Source organism: Cupressus sempervirens, chromosome 10, assembly GCF_028749045.1.
Source record: "Cupressus sempervirens isolate cs-2001-9-10 chromosome 10, ASM2874904v1, whole genome shotgun sequence".
Classification (NCBI taxonomy): domain Eukaryota; kingdom Viridiplantae; phylum Streptophyta; class Pinopsida; order Cupressales; family Cupressaceae; genus Cupressus; species Cupressus sempervirens.
The window spans coordinates 957,979,038-958,001,399 of NC_143127.1; positions in this window are offsets into that span (position 1 = coordinate 957,979,038).

Consider the following 22,362-nt stretch of genomic DNA (forward strand, 5'->3'; position numbering starts at 1 on the left):
ATAGGTCAATATCTTCTATATATGCTACTGATGAATCATCCAAGAACATTTGGAGGATTTGAGAAATAATACCACTATCTTCTACTATGAATGGGGTTTGTTGAATAGCACTTTGTTCTACATTGTTGTTATTTTTTCCTATTCCTTCCAACCATGACAAGGCTTTACTCTTATGCTCTTCAATTCTAAAAAATTCATGCAAGGTTACTTTAACAATAATTTGTGACAACATGGATACCATATCAATAGGATCAGACATAGTGGGTTTCACAATCATACCTGGAGAAGGAACCTTTAGAAAAGAAAGCACTATCATTTGTTTAATAGCATCAAATCCTAATCCCTTTTCTTGTAGAAGTGCTTTTGCTATCTCACTTGTTTGGAATTGAACTTTCTTCTTACGTCCCCACTTCTTGGTTTTGATTTCTTTAACTTTTACTATCTCTACATTACCCTCCTTATTTTCATCCTTCATCTTGTGTGTGGTATCCTTAATGAATATACCAGAAGGCTTCCCAACAACATTATTCACTATTTTACTTCTCAAATTATAATTGCTATGTACATGGGAGATCATTTCTATAGTAATCCTATCAATCTCCTCTTTAGAGGGCACTTTCAAGTTTACATGGCCAACTTCAAAAGATGTAGCACATACTTGATCTTCATCATATCCTTTGTTGTCTGAGAACACTTGTTGATGATGTAATTGATAAGAAATTTTCTTATTCTCAAGATCACTTTCTATTTCTTCCAAATCAGAATCCACACAATCATTGCACATGCTCACCATATTACAACTTACATCATCATTGCTTTTTTCTTTTTCCTCCTCGTCATTTTGTGCACTATGATCTAGAACAAATGACTAAGCAACTGCACAATACTCTAAAGAGTGAGGTGATTGACAAAGGATACACCATGGCAAATTATCATTCATATTAAGAGAACTTCTTTGCAGAGGATTTGGTGTACCCTTATCTTTTACATTTTGGGTCTAGTTAAGAATTGGCTTGCCATCCTTCTATTGGATGGTATAAGGGTAGTTATGTATTCTAGATTATCTATTGAAATTGATATTGTTCACAGGGGCCTTCTCACCAACATGAGGCTTATGTGTGTTGAAAGTGGTTGGGTTCATCTTTTTTAACAAGTCCAACACCTGACCTATTGTAGGTTCTTCAGGTTGCTTTCCTATAGGGGTTTTATCAACTTCCCTTTTGTTGTTATTCTTTGGATTGAATAACTTTGGATCATCTCTGCTACCCAATTTTCCAGATGTTTTCCTATTATTTTCAATATTCACTACTATCCTATAAGCATCCATCAAAGTTTTAGGATCTTTATCCCTCAACCGGTAAGCCATCTTGTTGTCAAAAGCATTAAAATAGGTTGTAAGACAAACATCCTAATTTAACCTCATAACTTGGAGCAATTTTTACATACCTTTTTGGAATCTCACATTAAAATCAAATTTATATTTATTAGAGTTCTTCTTGATGTTATTGAATTCATTTAACATGAACCCAACATTAGTATTATCTCCAAATTTTTCTTTGAACAATTTCTCCAAGTCACTCCATGAACTAATGCTATCATCAGGTAACCTTTTGAACCAATGCCTTGCATCCTTAGTTAGTGAATGAAAAAATAACTTCATCACCACATCCTCATGTTCAACTTCATAGTCATTTAGCATATCTATGAAACTCTTAAGTGCTCTTCACCAGTAAAACCATTATTTCTAGAGAACCTGACAACTTTATCCCTTAAATCAAAAGATATGGTGTGTGGAGCACCAGGGATACTTGCAAATGACATTTTTTTGTATTTTTCCATGTAGATGGGTTTATTCTAAAAATTAGAAACATTTGAGGTACTTGCTATATTGGCTTGGTTCATAACAACACTTTGAGATTGTTGAGGTTGGACAAAGGGGGCTTGAGCACTAATAGTGGATGATGAAGCAGGGGCATATTGAGATATTCCCTAAGTTGGAATTACTGGACCATTAGCCAGTATAGAAGTTGTAGCTAGGGTAGACAAATTTGGCCATGAAGCCAATTTAGAATTAGACTTTATGAACTAGATTTTCCTCCTAGTTTTTATGGCTTGAGCTTCATTCTCAACGTTCTCAAGTTCTTTTGCAAGATCTTCCTTCTCTAGATCTAGATCTAAATTTTACAAGGAAGGGTTTATGGATTTTCTTGGTAGAGCTTGGGGTTCATTTATTTGGATTCCTATGACTTTTCCTTTTCCTTTATCTATCTACTTGACAATAGGTTCTATATGATTACTTTGGACATGCTTGTAGGGTTGAACCTTGGAAATGACAGGTTCTTGTTTTTAGCTTAGGAGTCTTTCTCGCTCTTGAACCTTGGCTCTCAAGCTATCTACATCTCCAAAGACATCAGTATGAAGAACTAAAGTTCTTTCTTCTAACTTTTTAATTATTTTTAAGATAGCCATCCTTCTAAGAAAATTATCTCTTTCGACAAGGGCCTCTAGGATGGCTTGTTCTCTTTCCTTCTCTAGACGAGCATGTTTGGCCTCTTCCTCAAAAACCCATTTATTCAAAACTCCTAACTTTGATCATACTTCTTTAGGATCTATAGAAGATTCTTTTGAATTAGTAGGATCATCTAGGTCTATAATATTAGGTTTAATCTATGGGACCTCTCTGGGATTAAAAGGATCTCCAAATGAACTCCCAAGTCCTAGCCTATGATTCATCTCAGTTATTAGATCTGGTCTAGGGGATGCATTCCCTACTAGTGACATATCCTTGTCTTGATATGTTGTTTCATTTGGTAATGGGGTACTAAATATTCCTCCTAAGAGTCTTTTTGTTTCTGATTTAGAGCTAAGTAAAGAAGACTCTCTCCTTATGACTGGTTGGTATTGGGAATTAATTGATATGTTACCTCTTGGCTTCTAGGTGGGATTTGGGTTTGCCTTTTTCTTATTCAACTTCTTCCTACCACCTTGAGGTAAGTCAATATATTTTAGTACATCAGGATTGTCTCTTGTGTAAGCTTTGGTCTTTCTTCTCTTATCAACCATATTTACTATTTATCAAATAAGCACTAGCTTCAAAACCTTGATTGAGTTGCCATCCTATTCTAGGGAAAATACACCCATTAAAATTATTCCTGCCTTCAAGGAAAAGACACAAGATAATATGGAAATATCTGACACACAAATAGACCAATCACTAAGATCATAAGACTACAACTCTTGCTTGATAGATAAGACACTTGGAAGGGTTGAATACATTAGTGTAGCTCTACGGTATTTGGTTTTTTTTCTCTCTTTTTAAAATTCTCAAGGTTTCTCACTAACACATAATCATTACAACCACAAAAAGTACTAAAAGATCTGACACACATGTAAACAATGGGACCAAAGAAACTATAGTACTTCTTACACATGCATTGGACAACTCCCTAGAAGAGTTGCCATTTTGTTGGTGTTTAAAACTACCAAACAATAAAATGTTCAATACCAAAGTGATGATATTCACATAACCTAAGGATTAGCCATTTCCTATTAACAATTACATGTGCAAACCACTTGGACCCAACTTCAACAAAACCAAGGATGGTTTTCTACTCTTTAGGCTTTGTAGAACTAAGGTGGGTATACCTAGGAATGATTCATACTAAATGATGTTGTATAAGAATTTTATTAGTTTCATTCTAATTCTCATCTTCTATCTTCAAACACATACACAGTTTATCCATTCCTTGACATTTTAGATTCATGATATACATCCTTATAAGTAGATTTGGTCACAATTCTTCTTAGATTTGCTAGTATTTCTAGCAATAGTGCCTAACTAAGGTTAAAACATTCCATGCAAACAAGTGCTAACCACCTTTAAAATTCTTCAAAATAGTAAAATAAAGTTGATTTTGATTTTAGACTTGATGCTTGTTCATGATCTACATATCCGCAGACTGAATTAATTTGATTAGTGCCTATTCCATTGGGATTCAGAGTCTACTGTAATTTATAGATCTAATTTGTTGCATTACAATAAATATTATTATCAATTCTTACTAGAATTAATTCTTACAGACATCCTTTCTATTACCATAGCAATCCCATTAGATTCACTAAAGCCTTTACTTAATTCATTGAATTAATAGAAATAATGAATTGACATACAACCTAAGTGAATTGCATTAAATTGGACAAGCTTTACTCACACAATATCAGAATAACCAGGTAATAACAAAGGAGAAAAAATTCAACAAGAATAGATATGGGGATAGCTCAATTTTGTATTATTTTTTCTTGAAAATTGTATACAATTGTATTAAAACTTAGAATGACTCTAAAAAGACACAAGGATCATATGACACTAATGTATTCTTAGAGAAATTTATAGAGAAGATACATCATGAAGTTTTCTACAATGATTAGACCGAAAACATACTTAGTGTAAAACTAAACTTGTATTAGAAATTGGACCCCTCTCTAGCCCTAGAATCTCACTTATAGAGTGTGAGATGCAACAAGCTTCAGGCATAGAGAATTGATAGGTATCCTTTTACAAAGGTTATTTACATACAGCTGTCACAAAAACACAAAATTTTGTGTAATAGAAAAACTTATACATCATAATATTCTTTTGGTTGGCCCCTCTTCTATTACATCTTTGGGAAAACTACAAACTCCATGATTTGACCCTTTATTCATCTGATTCTTTAGAGAAAGTGGCTATCAGGCTCAAAAGTGATGTGTCATATTCTATTTCCTACAAGCTCACTTCAACATGGGGGTTCTCACTATCCTCATCATGAACTATTAAAGTAACAGTTACATCTACATCTTTCTCTACCTTTTTCCATCTGTTTTGTAGACAAAAATTGTTCCTTCCACTCGTTGAAAATAGTGTCATTAGGACAATAAAAATTGAGGATTTCCCTCTATACTGTTATAACAAAATTTCCAACTACCTCTATCTCAACAAGGTCCTTTTTGATGGCTTTATAGAATAACTACACTTTAACCAATTCTTCATTGGTCATTGCCCATAGTAAATACCCATTTTTATTTACAACATTATTCATTCTTTGGCAAAATATCTCATCCAATTCCTTTTTCCATTCTTCCTTTCCCTTTATTCTATCAACCTTTCATAGAGCACTTTGAAAAAGGTCAAATTTCTCATCTATGTACTTGGAGAAACATTTTTGTTATTCTTTTCTAAATAAAATCCTGCTTGTCATCAAAACCATCTAGCTTAGTTAGCAAATCAATAATCTTTTCTATTTGGTGACATGGAAGTTGGATAATAGATATGCACAAAGCAGTAACATCATTATTCCTTTTAGTCTAGTTCTATACAATAGGCATCAATGTACCTTCATCTCTTCTTATTTCATTGCTGATAGCTGCAATTCTTTCCAATTGATCATAAAATGTTGGCCATTCAATTCTATCTATTAAATACATTATTGCTTGACTTATTTTTTCTTCATATTGATTATTTAACTCTACATGCATTACATACAATTTATTATTCTCTTCCTTGAATTCCTCTGAAGTGTAGAATTCAGGCCTCTATGGGGTGTCTGGTATCTCAATAATAGAGGTGGATTTGAAAGGTTCAACTAGTGCCCAGGATATACAATTCTTGACTTGCTAGATTCTCCAACCTTTCTTTTCCCAAGTTGCTTATCCATTTGAGATACTTGATTTTCTAGTAATTGTCTCCACTTACCCCTTTCCTCATATGCCTTTAGCACTTCTTCAAATTTGGCATTGAGTTCCAAGAATCTATAGTGTTCTTGTCCAGACAACACATTCCCAAATTTCACCATTTTTGAAGCCATTCCAAAAATTTGTTGACTACTTACTTCACCAACCCTATATACTATAAGAGCACTAGTATGTTATGCACTAGAAATTTCCTATAACTTGGTCTTGTCTCTCTTATCAATTGACCAGATTACTAAGGCTTGGTGATCATCACTGAATTTGACTCCCCTATGTGCCTGTATTATTTCTTCCTCAGTTTTATATTGTACATCTTTTTCTTTCCTAATTGAGTTGAAGATCATAGCATTAGGTATGTCCCACTTAGGAAAAATTAGGACCCTTGACTGCTTAACTAATTTCCTCTTAGCCTTATGTGTGAACTGGAGGGTATAGGAGGCTCTTCAGGCACTCCTCTTTCCATGTCTATAGTAGTAACAATTACATCACCTTCTTCACCAATCTATATCAACTGCTCCGTTAAGGATGCTTCATCATTTATTCTGATTGAGGTTTGGCTTGGGGAGTACTCTTCTACACAAGAAGAGGATGCTTGTTCCAACTTCTACCTCTTTGGGGCACTAGTTGCAGGTGGACTCTCTGGCCTTAGTCTTCTTTGAGGGGGAAACTATTGTACGTTCTAAACTATCACATACCCAACCCTCTTCTGTACTGTATACTGACTAGGAGCAACTATCACTCTATTGGTTATTCTTCTTTGTACCTCTGTAGCTCTATCAAGATAGGCTTTAACATATGTATCCTTCTTCTCATTCATTTTTTGCATTATTGCAGCAAATTTATTCATCAACACATGCATTTTGGCTCCCCAATATTTCTTATCTTTTAAAGGATCATAATTAGATTCAAATGCATTAATGAATTCAAAAACTTTGCTAAATACTATCAACTTTTCTTTCCTAATGTCCTGCTCCTCTAAAGAAAAAATATTTCTATTAATATATTTAAGAAAGTATACTTGTTTTATCATATGAGTAGCTTTTGTTCTTTCTCTCAAAAGATCATAAAATCCCTCTGGATTAATATATCTTTCATGGGACTCTTCCATATTGTATCTATCCAAAAATAAATTGAGGTGCCTCCACCCTTTTTTATAAAAACAAAATCATGGGCCATAGTGACTACTGGGAAAAAGGTACCTTTACCTTTGTTAATCATATCTCTCTCCTCTATGGTTTTGATCTGTCATAATAGTTCAAATATCCCTATCTTTAATGGCACATGAAAAGGTAGTACATGAGGTTTTCCCAAAAAATCATACACTCTTATCACTGTAGAAATGTTATATGGGATTACATCCCCCCAATTGTGACTAACCAAGAGTCCTTTTGCATGATCTTTTGGTCTAATTAATTCCAACAATGACTACGAGATTCTAGGGCTATCCACTCTCAAAAGAAATCTAAGCCTAGATGTGAAATACCTTTCAAACCTTATGTAACTTGCATTCCTGGCCTCCCTAGTCATATCAACACTCCACAATTGGACTGGTAGCTTGTCACCATCTCTTGTTAATTCCAATTCCATACCCTTAGAGAAAAAGGTGACTCCCTTAAAAAGACATATGTGCATGAGCAATGAGTACCAATAAAAGGGTTTGTTTACCTTCCCTTGTGATATCCCCACCAAACCATTATGAATGTCTTGTCTAAGGAAAGTAGAAAAATCAAGAATACTGCTCATTCTAAATTCTAATCTCTGAGCCATGATAAGAATAATAGAGCCTTTGATGTGTTCCTCCTCATCCATCCCACAATTTTTATAGAGGGTCAAGTATAATTTTTGAGCCCTAGGATTGAAATATTTCCTCACTAATGGCTTTGGAGTATTGGCTATAACCAAGGGTAATGTACCAATCTTGGCAAAATATTGTTGCAGAGGCCCTATCCTTAGGTACATTCTTTGTGCATCATACCTTGCCTGAAGGTCATCCATGTCAATGACCTCAATCTAGTAATATGATCATACTTCTTATCCAAATCAGCAAGTAAATCACTATCAAAGAAAACCCCAGGGGCTACTAATTTCCCAATGTCAAATTCCAAAACATTGCTCAAAGGGGTTGTTGGCGCTCAAAATTGTAGCCCAAATTTTGAGCACTTTTGAGAAAATTAAGCCCTATGAGCACTTTTAATGAGATTGTGCCCGGTTGTACCTTTGTAGCCTCATGAGGTGTTTAATGTTTCTAGCACCCTCCATTCAGTGCGTCTAAATATTCCATGAAGTTAAAATGCCATTTCAAGCCATTCCGTGAAGTCCCATTTTGAGCAATTGTAATATCTGCATTTTCACCTAAGTGTCAGAATATAATAGGACACCTTGTTTGAAAGTTAATATCTCGCACCCAGTAATGTTTCATGACTAGCCACTTTGGGATATTTAATGTCTATACTAGAGAACCTATGTTTCAGATTTAGAGTCATTTTGAATCCGTTTGACTAGGTTTTGAGTCCCTCAAAGTTGGTCATTTCATGTTTTCATGCTGATGCATATTGCACATAATTCTGGATGCCCTATTTGACGAGTTATAACTTTGACCCTGTTGACCAAAATGCTAAATTTTCTTTTGCATTGCATTGTAGATGTCAAATACTTGTTATGTTTCAAGTTTTAGCTTATGAAGAATCTATTTGTCCAGTTTTCAAACATGATTCCAAATGTAATTTCTATCTTTTTAGTGGTGTCAGCATTTGTAGGATTTTTGGAAACCCTGTTCATGATGTTATAACTTGAGATCCGTGATCAGTGAAATAAAATGGATTGTACCACTATGTTTTCCTCTGAAAATACTTTAAGTCTACCAAGTTTCAAGTCTTGATGAATCCATTTGCACACTTTCTTAGGTCAATTCCATTTGCAAAAAATGTTTTCTGTCAGTATTTCCAATTTGCAAAATTCAAGTAACCTACTTTGACCGCTCGCCATTTGCACCTTGTTATTCATAATGAGCCCAAATCCTAGATCCATAATCTCCTCATGAAAAAGAACCAATGCCTCAGTATTTGTTTCCCAAAGTGTCAGTTTGCCTAGTTTGCCTAGTTTTGCCATTTCCAAACCCATGGTTGGTTGAGAATATTTTGAATAAACATGCCAAACAAGATGACATCAATGCAAGAAATGAGGGACATGTGACGAAATAGTGCTTCCCCTCTTGGGGAAGTTGCTCAAGATTTAAACCAAGCGGGAATGCGCCTGGGCACCACATGGTAGCGAGCCCAGATCATAGTTCATCAATGGCAACTCAAAATGGGAACGTCAAATTTTTCCAAGTGGTGAGATCCAACGGTTGGTGCTTACCCGCAAAATGATGTTGCCAAAAGGTTAAGTAATGCAGGCATGCAGAAAAATGATATGTGGCAGAGGGTCTAACTGGTGATGAGGTGGCAATTGTGTAGAGGTGAACCAATCATGAACCGCCATGTGACGCTTGGTCAATGAAACTTTGACCCAAATTTAGGGGTTAGGAAAAAGTAAAATGATTTTAAAATTGTCATTTTAAATTAGTTTTCCAAAAAATGGGTGACGTGCAAGATTTTTTAAATCAAACTCACTATTTAGTCTAAAGTTCAAACTTTAGATTAATTTAAATTTTTGAAAAATTTAAATTTCAAGTAGTTGCAGACCTGAACCTTCTACCAGAGGGGCATTTTTCAAATTGGCTTCCTAGGCATTTTTGGTAGGCTAAATATTTGATATTATATAATGCCAGAATTGGGAGAATCTGAAATTTCTGACTATGCAGTTAGTTTCTACACAGGAAGCAGTCTGTTTGAGCTATAAGAGGTTTTTCATCAAGTTTCCAATTTGCAATTATATTTGGGTATCAAAGTTTAGAACTAATTTTTGACATAAAAATGACCTGAATGTGGTTAAAAGGTAGTGGAAATGCAGTTTGGGTCGAATTTTGATCACATTCACTCATTAAAAACTCAATTTTCTACTAGCATTCTTGATGCATCTCAGATATTTTGGCAAGCAAAAGGGTTTTCATTATTGAATAGAAGATATTTTCAAATCAATTACAAAGTAACGATGAAAAAAAAATCAGATCAAAATGGGAGAAGAAAGAGAGAGGTTATTCAGTTGTAGAAGATTGAATTCCAAGTGGACACATGTCAGGCATAGATTAGATCTAGGAATTCATCTTCTTCTATATCTTTCTATCTTTCTTTCATTGTAAGGGTTGGTAGTTTTCTCTGGGTAATACCAGCAGAGTTCTAGCGTTTTACTGTGAAACCATTTTCTTCAACATATTCTCTCTTGTATGAACAACATTAGGAAGGATAATACAGATAGTTCAGATCTATTAGGTGTTTTCTGTGTTTTCATTTCATGCATATGAATGTATAATTTCAAGGAAATTAATACAAAGAATAGAAGATGGTTGAGTTTCATCTTGAATCTTGTCTCCTTCATTAGTGATCTTCAATGTTTTATAATCTTTGACATAGAGCTTAGGTTTTAGTTGCAGTCCCTTAAGGATATATGTTATTTCATTTTTGCCTGTGACTCAAAGGGTTACGTAAATGCTTCAAGGAAATCAACAGGGTTGTGAGGTTACTGATGGGGATATCATGTAAGAATGAGGTTTAAATTGAACATTGGTGTACATTTACAAGTTAGATGGATAAATCAGATATCGATATGCGTGTTTTTGATTCATAGATTTTCCCAATGGTTAAGGCACTGATAAGTTTATAGGATCATTAGGTCTTACTGCTGCATATCTAAGGTTGTTTTGAATTCAAGATTATTAATCAAATGTGTTTTACCCTTTTATGTTGAAGAGCTATCAAAGTTTAACCCTCACTCATCTTATGCATTTCATAGATTTTCATTTAGCTACTATAGATTTGTGTTATTACATAAGTTATCAGGAGATATAAGGGGTTTTTATCTACCCAATAGATTTGGGGATATGTTTTTGCACTGGTATAGCATCAATTGAATCTGAGGTCCACCTGCCTAGGTCTTGCAGAGCCTTAAGTGAAGGAGTTATGCCTTATAGTTGGCCCAAGACTGCAGTCAAGTGTATCTATCATAGGAATCTGCTAGCCTTAGATGCATTGGTCTGGTTTCTTGGTCATTTTCAAAACTATTAAATCAGGAGCCAACAAAATGGTGACTTTTTTGGGGAAGCTGTGAAGGAATTCACTATTAAAAGGACAAGAATCTCTGGTATAAGTTGAACATCTCAAGTCTTATTCTCAGTTGGGTTTTTTCCCATCCGAGTCAGCCAACAAAATGGTGACTCTATTGGGGACTGTATTGAATCATAATGACAAGAAAACATTGAGATTTTAAAAAGGGGTTCAATATAGCAGGAAGAAGGGCATGAAAAATTTGCAACAGTGAGTTCTGTAATGTGTTTTTCAGTTTTCTTAAATGTCATGCACCCCAGTGATGCTTTGTTCAGGACAATAGTATATTTGAGGGATTGAGTATAGATTGTGTTGCTACTAAGTTTTATGTTCAATCAATTCAATTGGTTTGGTTTTCAAAATACTATTGTAAAAATCAGAGTCAAGAATCTGAAAATGAAGTGCACCATCTTTCCAAGGTGTTAGTAATCTGCAAGTTTTTCATATTAAAAATCTAGTTCAGAAAGTACAAATGGTAAAATTGTTTCAAATATTTTCTCACTAAGTGTGAGTGGTGACTCTAAAGTAAATCTCTATACCAGTGCATGTTTTGTCTTAATATCAGAGGCTTTCAGTATTTGTGGGTAGATCTAGTTTGTTGGGAAAGAGAAATTATAAGTTTCTTGATTGATGTTTTATGTGGTTGTTTGTATCTACTGAAGTAATTCATTTCAAAGGGTGAATCACTATTGTGATTTCATTTTCCTCTTCAAGGAGGTGGTGGCTCTACAAAGGATCCTATCTATGATGTGAAAGGTTTCATAGTTGCACCTATTCCAATTAGCAGATCTAAGGTTTCAGATAGCACCACAAAAAGGTATTTTCAGTTTTCATGTCTTTGTCATTCATGAGAGTTGAATGGTAGAAATGGTTGCCTCCATCTAGTGTTTCAGCACTAAGAAAATAGAGGTAGGATTTTTTTAAAATTTTAAGAGATGGATTTAGATTCTAGGTTTAAAAATGATGTGCCGACTCTTGAAAGTGTTCATGCAAATATTGCTAGGTTGAAAAGAAAGATTCATAATAAGACTGTCATAATGATAAGAAGTACAATTGGTGATATTAAGGGTCTTAATGGATTTCAAATTTACATGAAGTTCAAATCAATAGTTATGAATCTTGATGAGTTTTTCAGACTTGAGGAGTCTTCATGGCCAGTGGTACTCTTAGAAGTTTTTTATGCCACATTCAGTTGATTGGCCAGCCAAGTCAAGATTAGATAAGATTTGTAAAATCCAAGATTTTATCATGGAGGTTGAAAGTGCTTTGAAGGCTAATGAGTCTAATATTAATGAATGTAATGAATCTGTTGAAGGTGATACTAAATATGAAGAGTCTCAATTTTATAAATCAGAGGATAGTAGTCAAAAATTTGATAATATGCATATTGTGGATTCATCTTTTTATGATGATGATTGTCAAGAAGAGGAAAAATGTAACAACAGTAACAGTCTTTCTTCTAGTGATGAATATAATTGTGTTACAATGCCAGTTGTTGAGGTATTGTCTAAAGAAGAAGATGTGAGTGATAATCAGAATTCTAATTTTTTAGAATATGTTACTAATAAGTCTATTATTATAGATGTATCAAGCTATCCAGATAATGATCACAACCAAGGGGAAGAAACTAGTAGTGAAAACTTGTTAAGTGTTGATGAGATTTCTAACTTGTTGGCTCATGATTTTGAAAGGTATGCTAATCTATCTAAGGATGCTTGTGTTTTTCCACACTTTGCATTTCCATATTGTGAAGTCATTTCTCCTAAATTTGATGTTGAAGAGGATATAGTTTCAGAATATGTTATGTCGACTTTGGGAGGTGTATATGATGGTAATCCGTATATCAATGCACATGATGACTTCTATGTTGATAATGAAAATTTAAAGATTAGGTCTATTGCTGGTTCATTGTTTCCTTGTTTTCATGAGGACGAGATACACTCAGATTGCTCATGTGATGAGAAAAATAATACTAATGAAATGGTTTATCCTAGTGAGTTATTTGAGGAAGAAATTGATACAGATCAACATGTTGTTAGAAGACAATTTCATGATAATTCTTGTGATTTGGGATCTAATCATTTGTTGGAATATGAATAGAATGTAGCATATATTCAGTCTAATGTATGGTGTACTGATATTGAAAATAAGGAGAAATCAGATTTTATATTTTCTTCATATCCGGATGCACAAGGTGAGTTACCATTTGATTCATGTAACTCGTTGAATGAAGTAGAATACCAAGTTTTTGTGTTTTTGATTGAAGGTGCTCGTGAGTCAGTTAGTGATGATTAGTTTTAGTTTGATATCAGTGGTTATGATCATGCTGATTCATATTTTCATAGTGATCAAGATGAAGAGTTTAATGTTGATTTGTACATGCACTATGAGAATGAACGTGTGAATTCAGTTTTACCAAGTATTTTGTTTCAGTATGTTAATCTAATTGGTGGAATTGATAAGAAAAATAACTTTAGTTTACCTCATGATGAAAGCAATGAAAATTAGGTATATGATAGAGGTAAGGAGTTTTGAAAACTTTTTCGTGGCCTGGGGCCATCACTTGGACATATTAGTGTAGTTTCCCTATTTTAAATAAAGTTGTTCAGGAGAGTTTTTGAAGTTCAGGTGTGTGGTCTGCTTCTTCCAGAGATCTAAAATCTTGCCATGCTTGCAAGGGACATGCATCCCCAGACAGAGCCACTGTTGGCGCTCAAAATTGTAGCCCAAATTTTGAGCACTTTTGAGAAAATTAAGCCCTATGAGCACTTTTAATGAGATTGTACCTATCTGTACCTTTGAGCTTTGTGAGGTGTTTAATGTTTCTAGCACCCTCCATTCAGTGTGTCTAAATGTTCCATGAAGTTAAAATTCCATTTCGAGCCATTTTGTGAAGTCCCATTTTGAGCAATTGTAATATCTGCATTCACCTAAGTGTCAAACAATGACAGGAGGCCTTGTTTGCAAGTGAATATCTTTCACCCAGTAATGTTTCATGACTAGCCACTTTGGGGATATTTAATGTCTATACCAAATAACCTATGTTTAAGATTTTGAGTCATTTTGAGTCCGTTTGACTAGATGTTTAGTTCCTCAAAGTTGGTCATTTAATGTTTTCATGCTGATGCACATTGCACATAATTCTGGGAGGCCCAGTTTGATGAGTTATAACTTTCATCCAATTGACCAAAATGCTAAATTTCCTTTTTTTTTGCATTGTATACATCAGAGAATTGTTATGTTTCAAGTTTTAGCTTATGAAGAATCCGTTTGCCCAGTTTTCAAATGCAATTTCTATCTTTTTACTGGTGTCAGCATTTGTAGATTTGTCGGAACCCCTGTTCATGATGTTATAACTTGAGATCCGTGATAGGTTAGATCAAATGGATTGTACCATTTTGTTTTCCTCCAAAAACACTTTAAGTTTTCCAAGTTTCAAGTCTTGAAGAATCCATTTGCACACTTTCCCAGGTCAATTCCATTCGCAAAAAATGCTTTCTATCAATGTTTCCAATTTGCAAAATTCAAGTAACCTACTTTGACCGCTCACCATTCGTGCCTTCTTATTCTTCATGAGCCCAAATCCTAGATCCATAATCTCCTCATGATAGAGAACCAATGTACCAGTCTTTGTTTGCCCAAGTGTCAGTTTGCCTAGTTTTTCAAGGCCATTTCCAAACCCAGTTTACTGCTTTCTGACATGTTTTCATGCAGGTGATTCTTAGAAGGCAACTTCAATAGTCAATATCTTTTGACTGATGATTTTTCATGAGACGAGATTTGACATGGTGCAAGTTTGTGGAATAGAGAATTAGTATGTTCAATTTTAGAGCTTGGTCAGAGGTTTGGGTTAGTTTTTAAGGCTAGTCAATGAACCTTTAGGCACCAATTTGATAGTTCACAGAAAATGATAAAATGAGATTTTAATGATCAATTAATGCTCTAAATCAATTCCAGTGAATATTAGAAAGTGAATGGGCTAGTTATAAGATTCAGGTGTTCAGAAATGAAAAAAAAATCAGCTGGACCCACTTTGGGGCCCGACTGATTTCATTAAATCAACAAGATGCTAAGGTAATGAATGCTACAAAGTTCAAAAGATGGATCATGATTTGACATTTTCACCATGTATGTAAAATAGTTTGAAGTTATATGGATGTGTGAATGTTTGGACATGGTGAACAAGCAAGATGTGGATCTAAATGTATCAATCAAAGATTGATTACATTTGAATCCTTATGTTACTTGAATAAAGTCAAAAGGTGGTTTGCTTAATGCCATTCAAAGTAAAAAGAAACCGCATGAAAAAGAGCATTTGAAAAGGGATTATAGTTATGTGGGTGTCAACATGATGAGTTTACCAGATGAATTAAGCCTCCCCTAATTGATGGAATATCTAGTATTATGATATTGTATCATGCAACAACCTTAACAAGAGCAAGCGTAAGAGGAAAAAATTGTTAGCTTTGATAGAAAATGCTCATGAGAAAGTAGAAAGAGATCCATACATTATAAAAGGATAATGCCAAATATAGAACGAGAACAAAGTCTTCTCACTTTGTCTCAAGGGCAATGATGACCAGCCTGCCCCTGTTCATATGGGAGCTCTCACACAATTCCTCTACACTTTGGAAAATTGAAATTTACTAAAGGACGAAGAGAAAGGTATTGCGAGAAGTAATAAGAGTGTTGGAAATGGTTTGTCAATGGAAGAGAGGATATCTCTAAGGAAATAGAAAGATTTAACTGGGCATAGTATTAGTTAAAGCCACAGGCGAGAGTAACACAGCTTATGAGAACTTCAAGCTACTATCAAATAACAAGGATAGCTCATGCCTTTTTAAAAAAGGAATTCAAGTCAATTAAACAAGCCACTGTTGGATACAAAGGAGGATCAATGTTTTAAAATAGAACATGCAAGTGTTGATGAAAAGACCACGTTGTTGAAAAGGCAGACAGAGAACTCATGCTAGTAGCAAGGGTTAGGGCAGTTGAATATGCAAATATGGAAGACAAAGCAACATGATTATAAAGCCACAGTCAAAACATTGCTCATGCCAAACAATGAGGAGGCATCTTTTGACTCAGAGGCAACCCACACATTGACAGGGAGTGGGAGCAATTTTATGAGCAGTCACACACATTAAAAAGGATGCATGAACAGCTGCCCACGCAGGGATATGGAGGGATGTATTTCCTTTGTAGCAGAGACATCCATGCAAGCAATAAACAAGGTAGATCTAGGTACAACACAATGCAATAACAGTGTTATATAGAAAAGAGCATTTTCAAATATTTAGTCCCACATACAGGCCATGAAAGGCTGTTATAGTCTTTAAATAACAAAGCACATAGATTGTATGTGTCCAAAGCCTTGCACTTTATGACAAAGATAGCTCATGGTGGAGATCACCCATGGTTAGTTGAGAATATTTTGAATAAACATGCCAAACAAGATGATGTCAACGTGGGAAATGAGGGACACATGGAAAAATAGAACTTCCCTACTTGGGGAAGTTGCTCGAGATTTAAACCAAGCGGGAATGCACCTAGGCGCCATGTGGTAGTGGGCCCAGGTCATAGTTTGTCAATGGCAACTCAAAATGGGACTGTTGGATTTTGTCACGTGGTGAGATCTGACAGTTGATGCTTACCCACAAAATGAAGTTGCCCGAAGGTTAAGTAATGCAGGCATGTAGAAAAATGACAAATGGTAGCGGGTCTGACTAGTGATGAGGTGGCAGTTGTGTAGAGGTGAACCAATCATGAACCACCACGTGGGACTTGGTCAATGAAGCTTTGACCCAAATTCAGGGATTAGGAAAAAGTAAAATGATTTTAAAATTGTCATTTTAAAATAGTTTTTCAAAAAATGGGTGACGTGTAAGATTTTTTAAATCAAACTGACTATTTAGTCTAAAGTTCAAAGTTTAGATTAATTTAATTTTTTGAAAAATTTAAATTTCAAGTAGTTGCAAACCTAAACCTTATACCAAAGGGGCATTTTTCAAACTAACTTCCTGTGCATTTTTGGTAGGCTAAATATGCGATATTATATATCATCGAAATCAGGACAATCTAAGTTTTTTGATTATGCAGTTAGTTTCTACATAGGAAGCAGTCTGTTTGAGCTATAAGAGGTTTTTCATCAAGTTTCCAGTTTGCAACTGTATTTGGGTATCAAAGTTCAAAACTAATTTTTTACATGAAAATGACCTGAATGTGGTTAAAAGGTAGTAGAAATGCATTTTGGGTCAAATTCTAATCACATTCACTCAATAAAAACTCAATTTTCTACCAGAATTCTTGATGAATATCAAATATTTTGGGAAGCAAAAGGGTTTTCATCATTGAATAGAAGATATTTTCAAATATGTTACAAAGTAATGATGAAAACAAAATCAGAACAAAATGGGAGAAGGAAGAGAAAGGTTATTCAGTTGCAAAAGATTGAATTTCAAGTGGACACATGTCAGGCATAGATTAGATCCAAGAATTCATCTTCTTCTATATCTTTCTATCTTTCTTTCATTGTAAGGTTTGGTAGTTTTCTCTGGGTAATACTAGCAGGGTTCCAGTGTTTTACTATGAAACCATTTTCTTCAGCATATTCTCTCTTGTATGAACAACATTAGGAAGGATAATATAGATAGTTCAGATCTGTTAGGTGTTTTTTGTATTTTCATTTCATGCATATGAATGTATAATTTCAAGGAAATTAATACAAAGAATAGCAGATGATTGAGTTTCATCTTGAGATTTGTCTCCTTCATCAGTAATCTTTAATGTTTTATAATCTTTGACATTAAGCTTAGGTTGTAATTGTAGTCCCTCAAGGTTGTATGCTATTTCATTATTTCCTATGACTCAAAGGGTTACATAAATGCTTCAGGGAAATCAACAGGGTTGTGAGGTTACTGATGGGGATATCATGTAAGAATGAGGTTTAAATTGAACATTAGTGTCCATTTACAAGTTAGATGGATAGATCAAATATCTAAAGATACAAATAGGTATCAAATATCCATAGGTGTGTTTTTTATTCATAGATTTTCCTAATGGTTAAGGCATTGATAAGTTTACAGGGTCATTAGGTCTTACTACTGCATATCTAAGGTTTTGTTGAATTCAACACTAGTAATCAAACATGTTTTACCCTTTTATGTTGAAGAGCTATCAAAGTTTAACCCTCGCTCATCTTATGCATTTCATATATTTCCATTTAGCTATTGTAGATTTGTGTTATTACATAAGTTATTAGGAGATATAAGGGATTTTCATCTACTTAATAGATTTAGGGATATGATTTTGCACTGGTACGGTATCAATTGAATCTAAGGTCCACCTGCCTACGTCTAAGCCTAAAGTGAAGAAGGAGTTATGCCTTATAGTTGGCCCAAGACTGTAGTCAGGTGTATCTATCATAGGAATTTGCTAGCCATAGATGCATTGGTCTGGTTTCTTGGTCATTTTCAAAACTATTAAATCAGGAGCCAAAAGGGGTATCTAGGTTTCTTTTAGCAAACCATTTTTTAAATAATTCTAGTCCTCCCATAGAAACCTGGGTGTCTCTTACCTAATTAGCTTTATAATAAAAACCCTCTGCTACAACTAACCTAGGGTTCTTTGGAATAAGCTCTCTCCCCTTGGTTATTTCATTTATAGATAGTGGAAATTTTTCAAGAAAATCATGTATGGACCTCTTAAGGTAATCAGTTTGTCTCGAGAATTCCTTTTGTGGAGGCATTTTTGAAGACTAAAAAATTTCACAACACCAATTTCATAATTTTCACAAATTGCAGATCACTTACCTACTAAATTGTGCCTCTTTTCTATAGAATTTTTGCAGAAATTCACTAAATCACCTGGTAAAATTTTATGCCCTAGCTCCAAAAGTTCTTTGTACTTTGATAACCTTTTATGATTCTATGGTTCAATAAGGTGGCTTCATCAATTTTATTTATGCATTGAGATCACACGAATGAGCTCTAAGCAACATTAACTTCCATTAGGAATTATTTCCATGTTGCATTCAAATTTGAATCTTATCTGTTGATTTCATCAGATTGGATGGCCCTAATTCAAAAGGAAGAATTGATTTATAGCTTTTAAATATCTAGCCACATTTTGAATAGGCACTTCCCCACATTATTTAAATCTCTTACATTTTGATAATGTGGGCAAGCACTAGTCATTAATCTTTCCCCAAATCAAGTCATTAGAAATAGAAAAATTTATGGGAACATGTGAAAAAAGTGTAATCCAACTAGCATAATAACTCATCCAACCTATCACAGATTAGCCCACCTTGGTTTTAGTTGGTCCCACTTTGCCACTTGTCAAGTTAGTGCTTCGCTGCATTGCTTAAATTTCTAGCACCTTGAAAATGCGGGTAAGCGCCAACCCTTGATCTTGGTTAAATCAAAGATCATACAATATTGTACTGCTATGACACCCAGTTAGCTAAATTAACCAATAGAAAATCTCCATGTGAAGCAGTACCTTCTGACAAACTCTACATAAATAGGTTCATTATTATCTTGTGAAGGGGTGGGTCCCTGACATCACATTTTCTGTGCATCAGGCTAGTGCTTCCTTGCTTTATCTAACCAATGAGCACTTTCAAAATGTGGGCAAGTGTTAGCCATCAATCTCTGAAAGATGAATAGAAAAATAACTTAAACCCTTTTGACAATCTAAGATAAAAGTGATGACATCAGTGAGGAAACATGTCAATAAGGTGCTTACCCACTTTATTTATTTATCATGCAACTTCTCCAAGTAGGAAAGTGCTATTTGTTGATTAATTCAAGATCAACGATGGAGCCAAGAGATGTTATTGGAAACCATGTCAGCATAAATAGCTTATGAAATTTTGACACCTATTATATGGAAGGAGAACAATTGTTAGCAGTGCTGGTTTATCTTGCGGTGCTAACATCATCATGGACACATGTCCACAAGGTGCTTCCCCACATTATTTAAATCTCTTGCATCTTAAAAATGCTAGCAAGCGCTGGCCTTTTATCTTGTACAAATCAACAATCACACAATATTGTACCCTTATATCATCTGGTTAACTACCTTTACCAATAGGATGTCTTCTTTTAGATGAGTGTGCTCTGACAAGTCTGACAATGGCATAGATTGAAATATTAGTTCTGAGAATTTCTGTGCCCATGAAATCATTTGCAACTTGGCATATATGTATCGTGTTCCACCAATGAATGTGCTCCAATTTAGCAAGGCTTTACAACCTCTTGTGACTCAATGTCCTCTTCAAAGCTTGGTCCCATTGTGCCACACAACACATTGGCACTTGCCCGCATTACTTAAAGTTCTTGCATGTCCTTAATGAGGGAAAGAAATTGGCCTTTGATCTTACCAAAATCAATGGTGAATCAGAATCCTCACTCATTAGGATCTAGTCAACAATGTCGACCAATGAAATACTTTCTCTGTGATCTAGCTCACCTGATAACTACCATAGGAGACACATTATTAATATCTTCTAAAAAAGTGGGTTCATGATGTCACTAGGTGCCATGTGACACATAGTTTCTTCCCCACTTTATATAACTTTTGTGCATTTTATTGGAGTGGGGAAGCACTAGCTGTGGATATGTTGTCACTTAGGTTTGCACCCTTGTCCAAAGCCTATGCATGAGGACAACCTAGTGAAACATGGAAACAACCTCCAAGTTGTGGGACTTGAACTGTGAGGTTGAGTCTCCGGAGAAGGCCGGCTTCCTCTTACTATCAGGATGCACCTAACTACTCTTGGAGAGGAAAAGGGAGAAGGAGAGCATGAAAGAAAACCTACCTAATCTAATCTAAAGAGGTGATGCACCAAAATAGAGTGTTCAGACCAATCTTTGCCCATATATGCACTATTAACCAAAATGAAACTAAGGATATACACATTCAGACTTGCTTTAATCTAATAATCACATGCAGATCAGAAGACCAAAATAAATGACTCAAGGAAAGAGAAGATTCACTTATATATCATTCACAGGCCAAAAGAGATATAGTCATGCAGATTACAGACTTCCACAAAATAATGGCGAAGACAAAGAGTTCTTGAACTTTCATACCAATGGCTAAAGGAGATAAAGTAGAGAATCATACAGTTCAAAGGCATAGGGGAATTTATACTAGAATTGTAGAGCAATAGCAAAGAACAATAGATACTGATCAACCTTGACAAAATTCACAAAAATTGCATTTATAGTTCAGGCATAACTGAGATTTTCCCTCTAAAACTATCCTACAACCACCGCCATTAAGTCCTACAGAGAACAGTCATGGGGATATGAAGAAATCTGATTTTTTTTGCATCAAATAATGCCTTGAGGAGATAGAAATGGCACCATAACTGTGCTCTAACCAAGTAGATGGATTGGATTGAAGGTGGAGTGTTCCTGTATGTTTTGCATTCACTTTTGGTAGTTGGAATCGATAATGAAGATCAGATTCGTGTAAAACTCTTGATTTCTTATCACTTCTGGTGCATGAATCAGCAGAGTCAACAAGACAACCTATCTTGGCACTGGGATGAGCCACGTGGACCAACAGTCTTTTATCTTTTTGCCACCCTACAAAGTCTTCCTGAGTTGACCATTTCTTTCTTTACTAACTGCACCAACTTGTAAACCCTGACCGCCCCCACCCCGCCCCTAATGTATTAAATTTATTTAATACATAGTGCTCCATAAATTCCCTTTTAAATAAATCTTATTTATTTAATTCCCTCCATTCCACTAAATTCTCTAAACCTATGATTAAATTAAATTCTATTTAATTTAGTCTTAAACCTATCCTAAAACCTAGTCTACACCTATCACTTTCATCCTTCTAAGCCTACCCACTACTTTATCCCACTTATTTTCCTAAAAAACTTTCTAAAACCCTTTTAGTTCCTAAGTGTGTGCTCATACACTTCTTACACCTTTGTCCCCCACTCCTTCCTTCAAGTTTTCTCACACATGTGTAAGCAAACTTTGAATGTTGACCTTTTCATGACTTGTCTCCTTATCCTATGTGTCTCCCTTGTGGCACCTATGTGGATGCCACATAGATGCCACCTCCCCAAGGCCTCTCTCAACCCTATAAATAGAGCCCTTGTCTCAAGTATTATCCATCTCCCTCATTTGAATTGTTATCATGCTATTTTTTTGTTAGAGCTCTTTAGTGATTTTTAGAGTTGCATTGTTACTACCTTTGGTAGTTGCTAGATTGATATTTCATGTACATTGTTAGCTTAGTTTGTTTCTTGCATCCACACTCATATCCTTTAAATGCTCTCAAGCATGGTTGCTTCCATAGCCATTCTTTGAAGCATTCTCCACTCATTTAGCATAGTATCATTCTCATATTGCATTTCTTATCAAGGGATTTAAATAGTTGTGTTTTGGGAGAGCACACCACATTC